General features: G+C 40.5%; 1 pseudogene; it reads right to left on the reverse strand.

Annotated features, from left to right (window-relative positions):
* Positions 1-14,443: 14,443 nt before the first annotated feature.
* LOC147629045 (uncharacterized) lies at positions 14,444-15,030 on the reverse strand (annotated as a pseudogene).
* Between the last annotated feature and the right edge of the window lie 717 nt (positions 15,031-15,747).

The following is a 15,747-nucleotide window of genomic DNA, read 5'->3' on the forward strand; positions in this document are numbered from 1 at the left end:
TTGTGTTATCCTTGTAGGCACATATTCATATTCTTCAACTAACACCTCCACCCTTACATGTTCCATATCTGCACTCTTCTCCTCCAAAATCCAATAGACTCTCCACATCGATATCCCCATCAATGCCCTCATATATGCAAGAGGACCAATGCAGGTTAAATGAGAAGACATCCTACCGGTGCATGAATTGTAGGGCACTTATTTCTAACATTTTATATTGTAGATAGCACAAGGTGTATAAAGGGTGATGCCCACATTCCCCCTCTTATGATGATTTTATATATGCTTGTTTGCCCAACTCTATGTTTTATACCTTGTTTACAACATAAGTTGCAAAGCTCACTCCACCAAAAATTATAGTTAGAAGAAGATTCTAGTTCCTCTAATTAGATCATGTCGCCATGGTATAGGGGCTCTAGTGTGCAGATAGCACAGTATAATCATGTCATCACATGCTGGTAGAAACATGTGGGAGAGAGGAATATTCTAGTTCCTCTAATTAGATCATGTTGCCATGGTATAGGGGCTCTAGTGTGTGGACACAGCATGGCATAGTCATGCCATCACATGCTAGAAGCAACATGTGGAAGGTGAGGGCACATTTGCAACAATGAAAGGAGGTAGTGCCACGGAAACTATCATATATTTTTCTCTAGCATGTGGATAACATGGCATAAGCGTGCCATCACATGCTTGCAGCAACACGTGGGAGGACAGGACACATCTAAAGCAATGAGAGGAGGTAGTGTCATGGAGACTACTAGATAATTTTCTCTATCCAAATTTCCCTTGGTTTGGTTACATTACAACTCTTTTAAGTACATGCTAGCAAAGCATGGACACATGAGTAAAACATATGGGAACCAATGGTGGCTTATAGTTACACATCAATGCTTAAGTAATTATGTGTGAATGCTTGTCCACTTTTGTCTGCAAACAATGTGGGCGAACAATTGTAGGCCAAAAGACTCAATAATGGTGGGGACTTAGGGAGTGTGTGAGGGAGTGTGATTTTTTAGGGAGCTTGGTGGAGGGAGCTTTTCTTGGGTGCCCTCTCTCTCTACTTGAATGATCTCTCTCTAACTATTGCCACCACCATCTCCGCTGCCCACCATCACCCAGCCCCCAGCCCAGCCCACACCACCCTCTCTCTCCTTCTCCCACCCTCTTTCCTCCCCCTCTCTCTCTTCCCTCCCTTTCACTCTCCCTCTCTCACTCTCTTTATACTTTTCTCTCTTTGCTAACTCTCTATATCCTCCCCCTATCCCATTGTCTCTATCCTTCTCTTTTCTAACTCTCTGTGTCCTCCCTATCTCACCCTAAATCCTAAAGCCTCCCACCCTTCCTCTCTCTCTCCTTCTCCCACCCTCTCTCTCCCTCCCTTTCACTCTCCCACCCTCCCTCTCTCTCCTCTCAACCCTCTTCCCTCTCTCTCTCTCTCTCCTTGTCCCACCACCACCCAGCTCACAACCTCTCTCTCCTTCTCCCACCCTCTTCCCTCCCCCTCTCTCTTCCCTCCCTTTCACTCTCCCACCCTCCCTCCCTCTCTCTCCTCTCCACCCTCTTCCCTCTCTCTCTCTCTCCTTGTCCCACCATCGCCCAGCCCACACCACAATCTCTCTCCTTCTCCCACCTTCTTCCCTCCATTTCACTCTCCCACCCTCCCTCCCTCTCGTCTCCCTCCCTCCCTTTCACTCTCGCACCCTCCCTCTCTCACCTCTCTCTCTCCTCTCCACCCTTCTCTCTCTTTCTCTCTTCTTGTCCCACCACCGCCCAGCCCACACCACCCTCTCTCTCCTTCTCCCACCCTCTTCCCTCCCCCTCTCTCTTTCCTCCCTTTCGCTCTCCCACCCTACCTCTCTCACTCTCTCTATCCTCCCCCTGTCACTCTCTCTATCCTTCTCTTTTCTCACTCTATGTATCCTCCCTATCTCACTCTCTGTATCCTTCTCTTTCCTAACTCTCTCTATCCTTCGCTCTCTTTGGTAGCTCTCTCTCTCTCTCTCTCTCTCTCTCTCTCTCTCTCTCTCTCTCTCTCTCTCTCTCTCTCTCTCCCCGTCCCACCCTCCTTATGCATAATCTCTTCTTCCACCTCGTTTCTCTCTATCTCCCTCATCTTCACATGCATTTGCATAGCATTGTATGTGAGTTTATTTTCTACATTTGTATTTTTGTGTTTGCATGGCATGGGCTACTCTTTATTATCCAATTGCATGTTAATGCATGTATGTGCCATTACAATACAATTGCATGTTAATGCAATTGTATGTGCCATTACAATACATTGCATTGCATGGCATTGCATCTGGATGTTATTACATGTGCATTCCATTGCATGGTACTCCATGCCCTTTGCATAGTGTTGCATGTCATTGCATGCCTTTATTATCCAACTGCATGTCAATACATGTATGTGCCATTACAATATATTGCATTGCATGGCATGGATTGCATCTCAATATTATTACATGTGCATTTCATTGCATGGTACTCCATGCCCTTTGCATAGTGTTGTATGTCATTGGCATAGTGTTGCATGTCATTCCATGGCTTTGCATGTGGTTTTATATTATTTTAAGCCTTTGCATGTGACGACATATCATTGCATGTGAGTACAATTAACAAGGTGAATAATTTAAAGAATTATATATACAAGATAATTTCATTCTAGGCAAGATATCTACTTTGCCTTGCATAAGAAGCAGTGAAGAATGTAGATTTATTAAGGGAGGTCAATAATTTTTCAATTATGATTGAGATTATGGCCTAATTATTTGAGAGGAAGAGTGAGTGAGAGAGATAAGAACGACATTACAACCTTAGGATCGAAAATACCACGTTCAATTACAGATAAAACCAAGTTCATTTACATACATCTTCCAAATACAACTCTTCTATCATAACTGTTATTTAAAACATATAATAAGCTGAGAATTTGACATAATTTGACATACATCTTCCAAATACAACTCTTCTATCATAACTATTATTTAAAACATATAATAAACTAAGAATTTGACATAATTAATCAAAACAACAACAAACCAAAAATTTGCCAAGGCGTTTAATACAAAAGATAAGGTGATCTATAGTTGAGACCACTTTATTACAAAAAAGAATATTACATATGCAATTATGTACTTTTATAAGGGATACTACAATCTAACATTGTTTAAAATTGATAACATACCATAACTACCTATGGATCCTACACCTATACACTTTTTTGGGCTACTCTATTCTTTAACTCCTCCCATAGGGGCTCCTCCGTCTCTTCGATAATATACCCATAACTTTGCCAAGTGCCAATAGCACTTTCCAATCTTCATGTTCCACGCATACAAATATCCAGAATCAATAGGCTCATCCGCTAACACCTTCATCGTGATTCTGAGATGTTATGTCGTATATCCACCTGTTTTCTTGTATAAATCTTTGCAAACCCTCTCCAGTGTTTCCTTCATAGTATAGCTAGGGTGATTAGAAGAAGGCATTGTTGGAATTAGGATTAGGGTTGCAACAATGCACACACACACACACACACACACACAAGATAGAGAAGCTTGAGAGCACACAAATTCATTAGATTAGAATGAACAAATGTGTGCCAGATACAAAAGATAAGTACACACCCCAAAATGAGTAGATAAGAGGGTGTACATATGCACGGGGGAAAAAACCTCCTAGTGAGGGAAAAAGTGCCTTGGTGGTTCTAAGTGTGTTCACACACATCACTACCATATAATGCTACAAATCCCCCTTGGTGTAATGATGTGAACATGTACAGGGTATGGCCGATCAATCCTGAAAAGGCAGTAAGCCCAAAGCTTTAGGAAAAGCTTTGAACTTTTCACGAGGAAGAGCCTTCGTGAATAAATCTGCCATGTTGTCATGTGTAGGCACATAGACCAAGTTGATCTCTGCTTGCTGCAGAGAGTCTTTCCCTAACAAAGTGGTAATGCACCTCAATGTGCTTAGTGCGAGCATGAAACACTGGGTTCCTCGCAACTGCTAATGCAGTCTGGCTGTCTGTGAAAATCGTAGTGCTAGATGATTGTCCAACACCCAAATCAGCCACCATAAGACGTCTGAGCCACACACACTCAACTGTAGCTACTATAAGAGCTGCCCTCCTGTACTCAGCTTCATAGTTGGAAGTGGCCACTGTAGGCTGCTTCTTGCGAGCCATGATATACATGAATCACCGAGGCGAAAGTAAAACCCACTAGTGGACACTCGTGTGTCATAACATCCAGTCCAATCTGAATCACTAAAAGCATGCAGTTGTGAGACTGATCACCCTTTGGATAAAATAATCCAAAATACTGAGTGCCCTGCAAATAGCAAAAAACCCGCTTGTTGACAGCCTACCAATGCTTCGTACCTAGGCTATGCATAAATTTGCTCAACTGTGAGACTGCATACTATATATCTGGCCTCGTGTTACATACATAAAGAAGGGATCCAAAAGCCTGCTGATACAAACTAGCATCAAAAGAGTCTCCTGCATCATCTTGAAGACTAAGTCGAGTACCTGTCTCCATAGGTGTAGCCACAGGTTTACAGTCTTCAAGATTAAACCTCTTCAATAGCTCCTGTATATATTTAGACTGCAGCATAACAATGCCATCATTGCGCTACATAAACTAAATCCCCAAATAATAATGCAAGGGTCCCAAATCTGACATCTCAAATGATGACTTGCAAATCAGTCTTAAAGGCTGAAATTTGATCTATATCGAGTCCCGTAAGCAGCATGTCATCGATGTATAGAATGATGACCAAAAATGTGTCCTTACTCCTCTTCACATAGAGGGTACTCTCCGTTGGACTGTTTGCAAAAATCATTTGCAACCAAGTATGCATGAATCTTCTCATACCATGCTCTAGGAGCCTGCTTATTAAGGCCATAAAGAGCCTTTTTAAACCTGCATACTTTAGACTCTTCTCCTTTCACATCAAAACTAGGAGGCTACGATACATACACCTCCTCATGTAAATCACCATTCAAGAATGTAGTCTTAATGTCCAACTGATGTACATTCCACCCATGATGTGTTGCCATACGAGATATGGGTGCAAAGATATCATCATCATAATCAATGCCCTTTGCTGGGGCATACCCCTTTACAACAAGTCTGGTCTTGTAGCGATCAATGCCACCATCTGCTTTGCATTTTAACTTGTAAACCCAATTAGTACCAATGGCTTTCTTGCCATGAGGTAGATCTGTCAAATACCAGGTGTCATTCTTGAGTATAGAGTTATACTCATCTTGCATAGCAGCATGCATCCAATGATCATTATCGTATGCTTCCTCAAAGGAAACATGTTCCTTCTCATTACATAAAGTAGAAATGAGAACATGATCCACATGAGAATAATATACATGATGAGAACCTACACAAATTTTTCTAAGTAAAGGAGCTGCCAACTTGCTATCCCCTCAATGTCTGCACAAGCCATTTTGGCATATGCCTAGATTCTTCTATGGCTGCTCTCTCCTCATCCACTACATCCTCAATAATTGCCTCATCAAAAGGCTGATCTATAGGCTGATTTTGCACCTGCAAAGGTTGAATTTTGGCACTTGGTTGAGCATTCAATTGCTCTACATATGGCTGCCCTCCATTAAACAAAGGTAGGAGCGAATCAAACATGTCCTATGAGCATACATTCTGCTGTTTTTTACATGAAAGCATGGGCTGAATTGAGTTTTTGACAAAAACAACATCTCTACTTACCAAAATTTGCTTTGAGGCCGAATGGTAGAGTACATCCCTTGCTTTCTGAATTGTATCCCACAAATATGCATTTAACTACTTTATCATCAAGCTTACTGCATTGTTGCTCAGGCACAAGAGCATAAGCAAGACAACCAAAAACACGCAAATGAGCCACAGAAGGTTTCCTGCCATGCCAAGCTTCATAAGGAGTTTTAGACTCTGCAAGGCCTTGGTAGGGTATTTGTTCAACACATAGTTTGCGCACATAGTTGCCTTTAACCAAAAACCATAGTTTGCGCACATAGTTGCCTTTAACCAAAAACCATAGTTTGCGCACATAGTTCCCTTTAACCAAAAACCATGACGTAAATCTTGGGCTTTCACCATACATCGTGCCATCTCCATGAGAGACCTGTTCTTTCTCTCAGCCACACTATTTTGCTGAGGTGTGTATGGCACTGTACATTGATGCCTTATGCCTTTTTCAACCATATATGCATGAAATTCCTTGGACATATATTCCCCCCCCCCCTTCGATCTGAACGAAGGGTGTCAACTTTCAATTCACATGCATTTTCAGCCATAGATACGAAGTGCCTAAAGCACATAAAAACCTTTAACTTCTGCTTTAATGGATACACCCAGCTATATCTAGAGTGATCATCAATAAAAGTGACGAAGTAGAGATATCCCCCAATAGATGGTGTCCTCATAGGACCACATACATCACTATGTATAAGCTGTAATTTCTTAACGCTCTAACATATCCATCCTTTGGAAATGATGCCCGATGCATTTTACCAAGAATACACCCCTTACATACATGTCTAGTAGGGGTCTCAAGAGTTGACAACTCAGACAATTTAAAGGCATAACAAACTGCCATAATTTAGATGGCCAAATCGTGCATGCCATAATTCTACATCACTCATAGCACGAGTCATAGAGACTGAGCAAGCATCATGCTGTAACTTCTCAAATACATCTATCTTGTATAGCTCATGAAACAAGGTACCTGAGGCAATGATAGAATAACCATCATTTCTATCCTCAACTGTACATCTGTCATCCACAAATTTATCCGTTAAGCCTGACAAGGCTAAGGCTGAAACTGACAGCAAGTTCTTCTTAATGCCTGGCACATACAAAACTTTTGAAAGAGTAAATGCGCCCCCATTTGTAGCAGTGAGCACAACTCTACCAACTCCTTTGAGATAGGATACGAGGAACCATTTGCACATGTGATGGTTCCTACACTTGGGATAGATTCCAGAGATGAGAACAAACCTTTTTGTGAAGTAATGTGCTTACTAGCACCACTGTCAAAGTAATGTGCTTACTAGCACCACTGTCAAAGTACCAAGCATCTGATTCTGCCACACTGACATGCATACATCATGAACATAAGGGTCATAACTACAATGTACAGTCCATGCCCAATCATCGAGCAAAACTTGCAGATTCCTTCTTCTCTGCACTTGTTGGTGCAGATGCATCAGCCACCACAGCCATGAACGATTCTTTATTTTTCTCCTTCTCTAGCCTTTTCTTGCACTCATGTATGTAGTGCCCTGATTTCCTACAATAGTGACACTTGCCCTTCCTTTTAGGCTTATCACCTTCTTTCTCTGCATCCTTACCTAAGGATTCTGATTTTGGCTTATAGCCACCATGCAAAGAAGCTTTACCTTTGCCTTTCTGATTGGCAACAAAAGCTTGGTCACCAACTTGCATATTAGATCTGTTTTGCCTAGACTGCTCTTCTTGCAAGAGTACTAAAACCAGCTCATCATCAAATGTAAGGGCATTTGGATTTTCCTTCATCATGAGTCTAAGGGTAGAGGAAAAACTTTGATAAGAATCTGGTAATGCATTGAGAACTGTGGGCACCAATGTACTGTCAAGATATATCTCATCCACACTAGCCAGTTGCTCCTTAAAATCTTTGATCTTGGTCAAGAAGCTGTCCATTGAGTTTCCCTCATTTATGTGCTCAGACTCCAACTGTTTGCAGATATGCAACACGTGCTTCATTACGCACCTAGTATAATGTAGCAAGTGCATCCCATGCCTGTTTTGAAGTCTTACATGACCGAATATGAGGAATAATGCTTCGCTTCATAGAAAGTGCAAGCAATGCATGTGCCTGTGCATCTCTTCCATCCCATCTCATTTAAGCAGCGGTGGGAGGTACTAGTGGTGTATGTGGAGGAGCCACATTTGTATTGGATTCTACTTCAGATGTACCTGCAGCACCTGGTTGCACTAGTAGTTGTGAAACAGGACGAGTTTCACTACCACTAACCACATTCCAAAGGCCTTTAGCAACTAGTACATGCCTCATCATTTAATAGGACCATAATGGGTAGTTAGTCCCATCAAGTTTGTCCTCAGCACAGTAGACAACATGTTGAATACATCACTACTGCCAGCCATGACTTTTTACCAAATGCAAAATCTTTTGACACACTGCAAGTACTCAGTATTCAACCCTGGATGGCTGTCAAACTGACTGAATCACCTGCTGCTGCAAAGTGTATGAAAATAACACAGAGTAGATAATAGAGTGTTACTGGAAAAAGTGTGATGGCCGATGTTGAAGACACTATGATGCTGTTGCACACCAAATCTTTGCCGCCGCTACTACATAGCCCAAACACCCAAAATTGAGCAGAACCAATCCAAAATGACGCCTCTCCAGAATGACTGCAAAAACCTTGTGGTGCCCAAAACATGCGCGAATCGCGCCACAGACTCTAAAAACTCTATATACTTTGTATACATCACACTACAGTATATACCTTCTTCTCCTAAGAGGGTATCTCAATTGGCAACAGAAAAACAGGGTCGTGAAGAGGGAGGCAGACTACTAGATCAAGTGTCAAGGAAGCTAGCTCTGATACCAATTGTTGGAATTAGGGTTAGGGTTGCAACAATGCACACACACACAAGATAGAGAAGCTTGAGAGCATACAAACTCACTAGATTAGAATGAACAAATGTGAGCCAGATACAAAAGATAAGTACACACCCCAAAATGAGAAGATAAGAGGGTGTACATACGCACGGGGAAAAAACCTCCTAATGAGGGAAAAAGTGCCCTGGCGGTTCTAAGTGTGTTCACACACATCACTACCATATAATGCTACAAACATTAGAGATGAACAAAGGTTAATTGATGGTTGAGGGTCGTAAGGAAGAGAACGATAGTGAGGGAGAGAAATACAATGAGAGGGATAGGGAGGCAACAAGATTTGGAAGTGAGGATTAGAGTAAGAGGTAGGGGTCAAATTTATAGATACACAAAGCAAAAAGCAAAAAGATACTTTGCATGGTTATCCACTAAATTTAGAAAAGTACATACATGTCTTTTTCCTAAATTTAGAAAAGTACATGCATGGCTTTTCCCTAAATTTAAAAAAGTAGATGCATGGCTATCCCCTTTATTTTAAAAAAGTAGATGAATGGAATGAACATATTCAAGCCATTGACATATAACCATATTAATTTTCCTAATAAAATATTTTAAAAAAAAGTAAATAGTCCTTGCCAGAGAATTGAGACAAAGGACATTTTATTATTGCAACATGAAGGATCTTTTCAAAACTACAATACAATGTCATCAAACAGTACTAGGTCCTTTTCACATTGTTCTCCTGCTGCTAAACATTCTCATTGGGTCATCCTTTTTTAGAGTGGATTGCTGTATAAACATATTATGGTTCACATCTAACCCAAAGATACGCAAATATATAAAATAAAGGTGCTTGCCTTTGCCTTTATGTCTAAACTTGGGCCAAAAATACCTAAAAAAGGGCCCTTTACTAATCTCATTGATTAAGAAAAGAGCCAAAGAGAGTGTGCCACGTGCACAAGAATATGGTATTCTTGTCTCCTACTCACAGTTGCCATCTTTGCAACTGGGACAAATGTCTCCTCATAATCAATCCCATATGTCTGTGCATATCCTTTGGCTACTAATCTAGCCTTGTACCTGCTTATGCTACCATCACTATTATGTTTCACCTTATACACCCACTTACGACCAATAGCTTTCTTGCCTTTAGGCAATGGCACCAAATCCCATGTAAGATTCCTCCCTCCAACTTTTGAGGTGTACAGGTGTAAGAACCTTCCCTTCTGATCTTATAATTATTCCCCTCTCAAATAAAAGAAAGATCATGTTTTACCCTGTTTTGGCCTAGAGAGAGAAAATGTCTAGAGAGAGATAATTCAAAATTGAGATATTTTTGGATATAAAAATCCTCCTAGTGTCTAAAATATTTTCCCTGAAACCCACTGAAGCTCTCCACAAGTTGCACTCAAAACTTGTTGAGGGAAAGATATCTGAAGAAATCTGAAGTTAAAACTTATATTAAAAGAGAAAACATATTTGCAAAATTACAATGTACTTGCATAGGAATATGTTGAGTTGGAGGTAAGTACATATCACTTGCCATGTAAACATGTTGGACCTGAGCAAACCAGCCTTTAGATGTAACCTTGAAAGCAACAATGCGTCCCTTCTAATGGTATTTTGTATCCTCTCTTTTTCATTTTTTTCACCTTGTGAGATCCCTTGCATGAGGGCAACATAGTAACCCAGTCGTTTACAGTGAAACTCTTGGGTTCCCAAGTTCCATCATCCCTTTTGTTGCGTATGACACAAGAGCTTATTGAACGAGAAGGACATCTTGTGGATTCCACATAGAATAGAAGCAAGAGAATGAGACAATGGAACTCAGTGAGGTCAAAAACGAGATGAGAGAGAAGAAGATGCAATGAAGCTCAGTGAGGTCGAAGAAGAGATGAGAGAGAGCTAGAAGATGAGAGCTTCTAGATGTTGAGAAGAAGAATGAAAATGGAATGGGCACCAAAAGGAATATTGGAGGTAGTTTTTCCAAACTTCAAAAATTTCAGCATTAACTACATGCCATCTTTTTTCAAATCTTTTGACAGATTTTGTCAGTATAACGGATCCTAGGGACCACCACAATCCGTCCGAATTTGGAGAGTTTGGCTAAATTAGAGGAAAAAAGCTTGAAATGGACTCTACTACCTCCAAAAGTAATGTGGATTTTTTTAGTAATCTTTTTGTATACTATGCACAGTACATTGTTCCCCCAAAACCAGGTGTGTATGGGAAAATTGAGGATTTAGCAGTGCCAAGCCTTTCTTCTCTTAATTAAGACATTCCAGATGAAGCGATTGTGCAGAGCTTCAAACATAAAATATCGCAGGATATTCAAAAGACCATGACTTCGAGAAGGATCTCGAGGAGGATACGGTTATCATGGTTCGTGCCTTTACATGTCTTTGTAGCTTGCTTTAAAGACGCAGAGTTACAGAGGACAAAGGCATCATGGCTAAGTAGAAACTTCCCAACAGAGCTTTTGGTGGACAACATTATAGGATTGTTTTGGAAATCTAGAGAGTATGACCATAAGGGTGACTACATAAGGTGCAATGCATGCCCTCAATCCTTGGCTTTGTCTTACAATATCTCCTCGACAATCTCTTTACTATGGGTTATGATTATAGGAGATACAAACTTAAGTTGGGTATCGAGGAACCTTTGGATTCTGATATAGATTGCATGTCATTTAGGTTTGAGTTGCAGGTTATTCCACATGTTGAAAGAAAGGAGGTTAATGTTACCTCTCAGTGGACGTTAAAAGACATTAGGGAAACCTTGGAGTTTCTTGACAACACCACCCCTAGTTTCTTGACAACACAATTGGAAGAAGAGCTGAATGCTCTATATCTTGTATGAGTTGTTTACCTCCAGCTGTTGTAATTTTTGAACCATGAATGAATAGACAGTTAACATTTTTCTTAACCATTGCCATTTGTGAGCAAACATTTAGTAGATAACTACATCTTTCATAAACGAATTGTGATCTATATACAATAAATGGTACAAATACATCTTGTGAGTTACAAAATGTCACTGCGTGTGTGAAGTTACAAAATATTCTAATGCTCTTGATCTTCACTTTGTTTATTTGGGCTCCCAAACTTTGCCTGCTCTTGATCTTCACTTTGTTTATTTGGGCTCCCAGACTTTGCCTGCTCTTGATCTTCACTTTGCTTATTTGGGCTCCTAGACTTTGCTTGCTCTTGGGCTTCACTTGGTTTTTTTGGACTCCCAGACTTTTCTTCCTCATGTCCTTGAGTAGGAACAGGCTTACCTCATGCAACAGAATAATACAGAGTCAGATATTTCAATATCCGTCTTCTCTAACATCACTTTGTCCTTAGGTGAAATGCTCAAGCAATATTCATTCTGAGGGTTGGAGGAGACATTGATAATAATTTGACCAAATACCTTTCCCATTCTATCATAATTCATAGTACCAAGTCTCCTAACTTCCTCTTTATGAAAATTATCCTCCCTCTCGAGAAGCAAGGATATCAAAGGCCCTAGTATCTGTGGTTGGAAGTGGCTTGAGAACTTTATCAAATCTATACCTAAGCATGCTCAATCACCACACTGAGAAACCCTTGTTCATTAAAGTGACCCTGTGTGCATGTGCAGCAGCAATATTGTAGGCATCATTCATGAAATCTATAAGAAAGTCTTTAGTTGCTTCTTGCAAGAACCACAATGTAGAAGCTTGCCACTTTTTGTATGGGGTATTACTTTTGGTCAAGAGACCAATCCTATCACATATTTGCTTTACTACACAGATGAAGGCAGCCCTTGGGATAAGATGATGAGTGTCATCTTGGGTCTTCCTAATCTCTGAAAAACACCTCTTCATATAATACCATCTTGACCTTCTTTTCTTCTTAGGATTGGGTGCAGTAGCAACCTGTGCTATCTTTGGATCTTGAGTATATACTTTCCTTGCAGTTTTCTTTGTCCTTGCCCATAGATTGCAAATTGAGAAATATTTGAGAAACCTTGCAACAACACAGTAGGTCAAAATCCTTTTTAGATTAATAGAATACCCTCAAACAAGAAGAAATAAAGAAAGGATGTACATGGCCAGTGGTTTCAAAAAGGCACACAAAAGGATGTCCCAAAATAGAAGCAAGAAAATATTGTCCATACACTTATATGCTAAGCACACACACCAAAGATAAACAAGGAGGTTGGATATGGTATTTCCAATATAAGACGTGCACAACAATCTGTAAACGGCACGATAGGTGGTAAATCCCCTTGAAGATGCAAGCAATTCGCGCCATTAACGAATGGCAAAAAACACATATTTTTGAATTGTGATCAATGAATAATGTACTTCCACATAAAAGACATGCAGACCATTCCGTAACAGTGTGATAAGGTGGTAATTCCCTTGAAGAAGAAGTGATTCGCGCCGTTATTACGAACGGCTAAAAAACACTACTCTCTCTCTCTCTAGTAGCACTAGCACCAGACGAAGAGGGGGGCTACTTACAATATCAGGTATATAGTCTTATTTCTATGACAAACTCAAGGGGCCCATATTTCACCCCTACAACCTTGTCGTCTCACCCCTACATGCTCGTCCGCAAACGGTGTGATAGGGACAAAACTGCATGCTATTTTAGATCCCTTCGCGCCATTAACGAAAGCAAGAAGGCACGTGGAGACTTCACTTGGGAATGATGTGGTCGCACACAAGGACAGAGCTCTCTCAAAGTGGAAAATAAATAATGTGGTCCCACATTTCTATTTATACCTCAACAGACCGTTGGACATGCGGCACATTGCCATTCGTTGTCTCCAACAGCTAGTGACATGTGGCACGTTCTTACTGGATCTTTCATCAATGGTACATTCCACGTGGCCTTCCGAGATTCGTTGTTATACAAGGTATGTAAATGTTGTATATAAACGTTGTCACACTCATTTCATTTTTCCAATGTATCCGCAACAATGGCGCAAAGGCTTGGTTTATAGAAATTGAAGGTCTTTGTTATCGCACCATTCCAGAATGGCATCTTCCCCATCACCAATTCATGCCTCACCAAGGTCACCATCTCCAGTGGGTGGTTCACCATCTCAAAGGTCTACCTCACCAAAAACACCTATTGGTTTGCAGTCTTCACAAGTATCTCCATCCATGTCCAAAGTTTCCAAAAAGAGAGGGCTTTCCAAATCTCCTACAACAGTTAAAGACATTAAAGAAACCTCAATCTCACTCTAGACATCAGATATACTTGAACAAGATGAAAATCAAAAGGTATTTCTCTTGTTTACAATTGGAGCTAGTAGATGAAGACAACTTCTTAGGGAGAGGTAAAGGCTCAAGGCAAGCAGGCTCTAGCAAGAAAGATACTGCACTTGGACACTATTTCTCCAAAATGGATGAGAATATTTTCTATGTGTTGCATAGCCATTTCTCCAAGGATGCAGACTGGCTTATACTTTGTATTAAAGCTCTCTGCAGACTGTATGGCTTCTCAACTATACAAGCCAATGCTAACGAAATCATGTTTCTTGAGAAGACAGCCGCTACTAGAATTTTGGGTTATGGCCCTGGGTTTTCCGCCTCTACAGAAGGATATTTTTTTACATACTCTCTGCGTATGCTCTAGTTGCAAATAAAACCGATGTAAAAATACTAGGTGGCTACAATAGAAGGAAATTTCTATGCTCTAGGGGAGCACTAACAAAGGATGATGATGTGAAAACTTTGGAATAGACTTTTTGTACATACTCCAGATTACAATAGATAACTTTTTGTACAAAGTTATGAATACAACAGTTCTCTTTTTTTACAGTGTTATGTGTCCAAAATGTCATTTTTTTGCATTCTTTATATTCTGAAAAACCAGTTGAATAACTTTGCAAGAGCATTGCTTCTTGTAGCCCCTCCACCATGTCTTGTGCTCCAAAAGAATGATGTGTGTGCCTGGTAATGTGACTTTTCCATCCCTTGGTTACTGTATGTTGCTAGGGGTCCATGCTCCTCAACAAAATATGGCCCATGTACATGGAGGATGTGCTACATAATTAAAAAAAATTAGCATATGTCAATTCCACTGAGTGTATCATGAATACAAAAATACAAAGGAGTCTTACCAAATAGTATGTGATATCTTTTTCTCCCCATGCTTCTTCGATTATTTGAATGAGATTTGTAATAGAACTTTTGTACTCTTGCGCATATGTAGCTGATGTCTTCTGTTGTCTAAGAACATTTAAAAAGATGTCAAGATGCTTCCAAACCTCCATTCTAAGATTTGCTAGCCGTGGTGTACTGGCAACATTTGTCGTGATCTCACACAATTCTTTCCAACAATCCCACGTAACATTCACTTGTTTTTTACTATGGTTTCCTAAAAATCTTCTGGCTTTTGCACCTCCCATGGAGACATCTGCCAAGACATCTTGTGTTTTCCCTGAAACTGTTGGATCTTTCCTTAAATGAACCTGACCCCTTTGATGTTCAACGCATAGCCCACATTGAATCATGTATGTCACTCTCCATAATTTCTTGCACCTCTGCTTCAGTTGTCTCTCCCTCTCTATTCTTGCAGCTAAAGGAATAGTGGGTGGAAAGTTTAATCTCCTACCTTGTTTCTTGTGTGGCTGGTTTTTTGTGACATACTCTGGATGATGTGATGAGTTATCTTCCTCAAGATTTATAACTGTGGATTTTCGACACTAGGCTAACAGTAATGTTATCACCAAAAAAGTTCGGTTGCACGTGCATTGGTGTGCCACTCACTTCTTCCCCCACCAATCTGCTAGTGCTTAACGGACTTGGAGCTTTTGATGTTCTGGCTTTTTCCATCAACTTTGTTATTGTAGGGCCTGCTCCGTGATATTTATCTTGCATGAATGCATGCTTCTTTGTGGATTGGAAGAGGGTGTTGGCAAGGTCTGAAACAGCTGCATCATATAAAGAGATGGTTCCCCTGAAACCCTCTCTTGCTAACCAACTTGCATATTTCGTTCTTGCTAGATTTCAAGCTTTGTTCCCAATGAAAAAGACATGAACACTCACGATCTTCCAATATATTCTCTGGTCCATTATTATAGACTGTCCTAACTGCCCCTCCAGTTGGCTCCAGCCTCATCAGC

The sequence above is a fragment of the Cibotium barometz genome, chromosome 18 (genome assembly GCF_041138505.1).
Source record: "Cibotium barometz isolate CiBa-2024 chromosome 18, ASM4113850v1, whole genome shotgun sequence".
Classification (NCBI taxonomy): domain Eukaryota; kingdom Viridiplantae; phylum Streptophyta; class Polypodiopsida; order Cyatheales; family Cibotiaceae; genus Cibotium; species Cibotium barometz.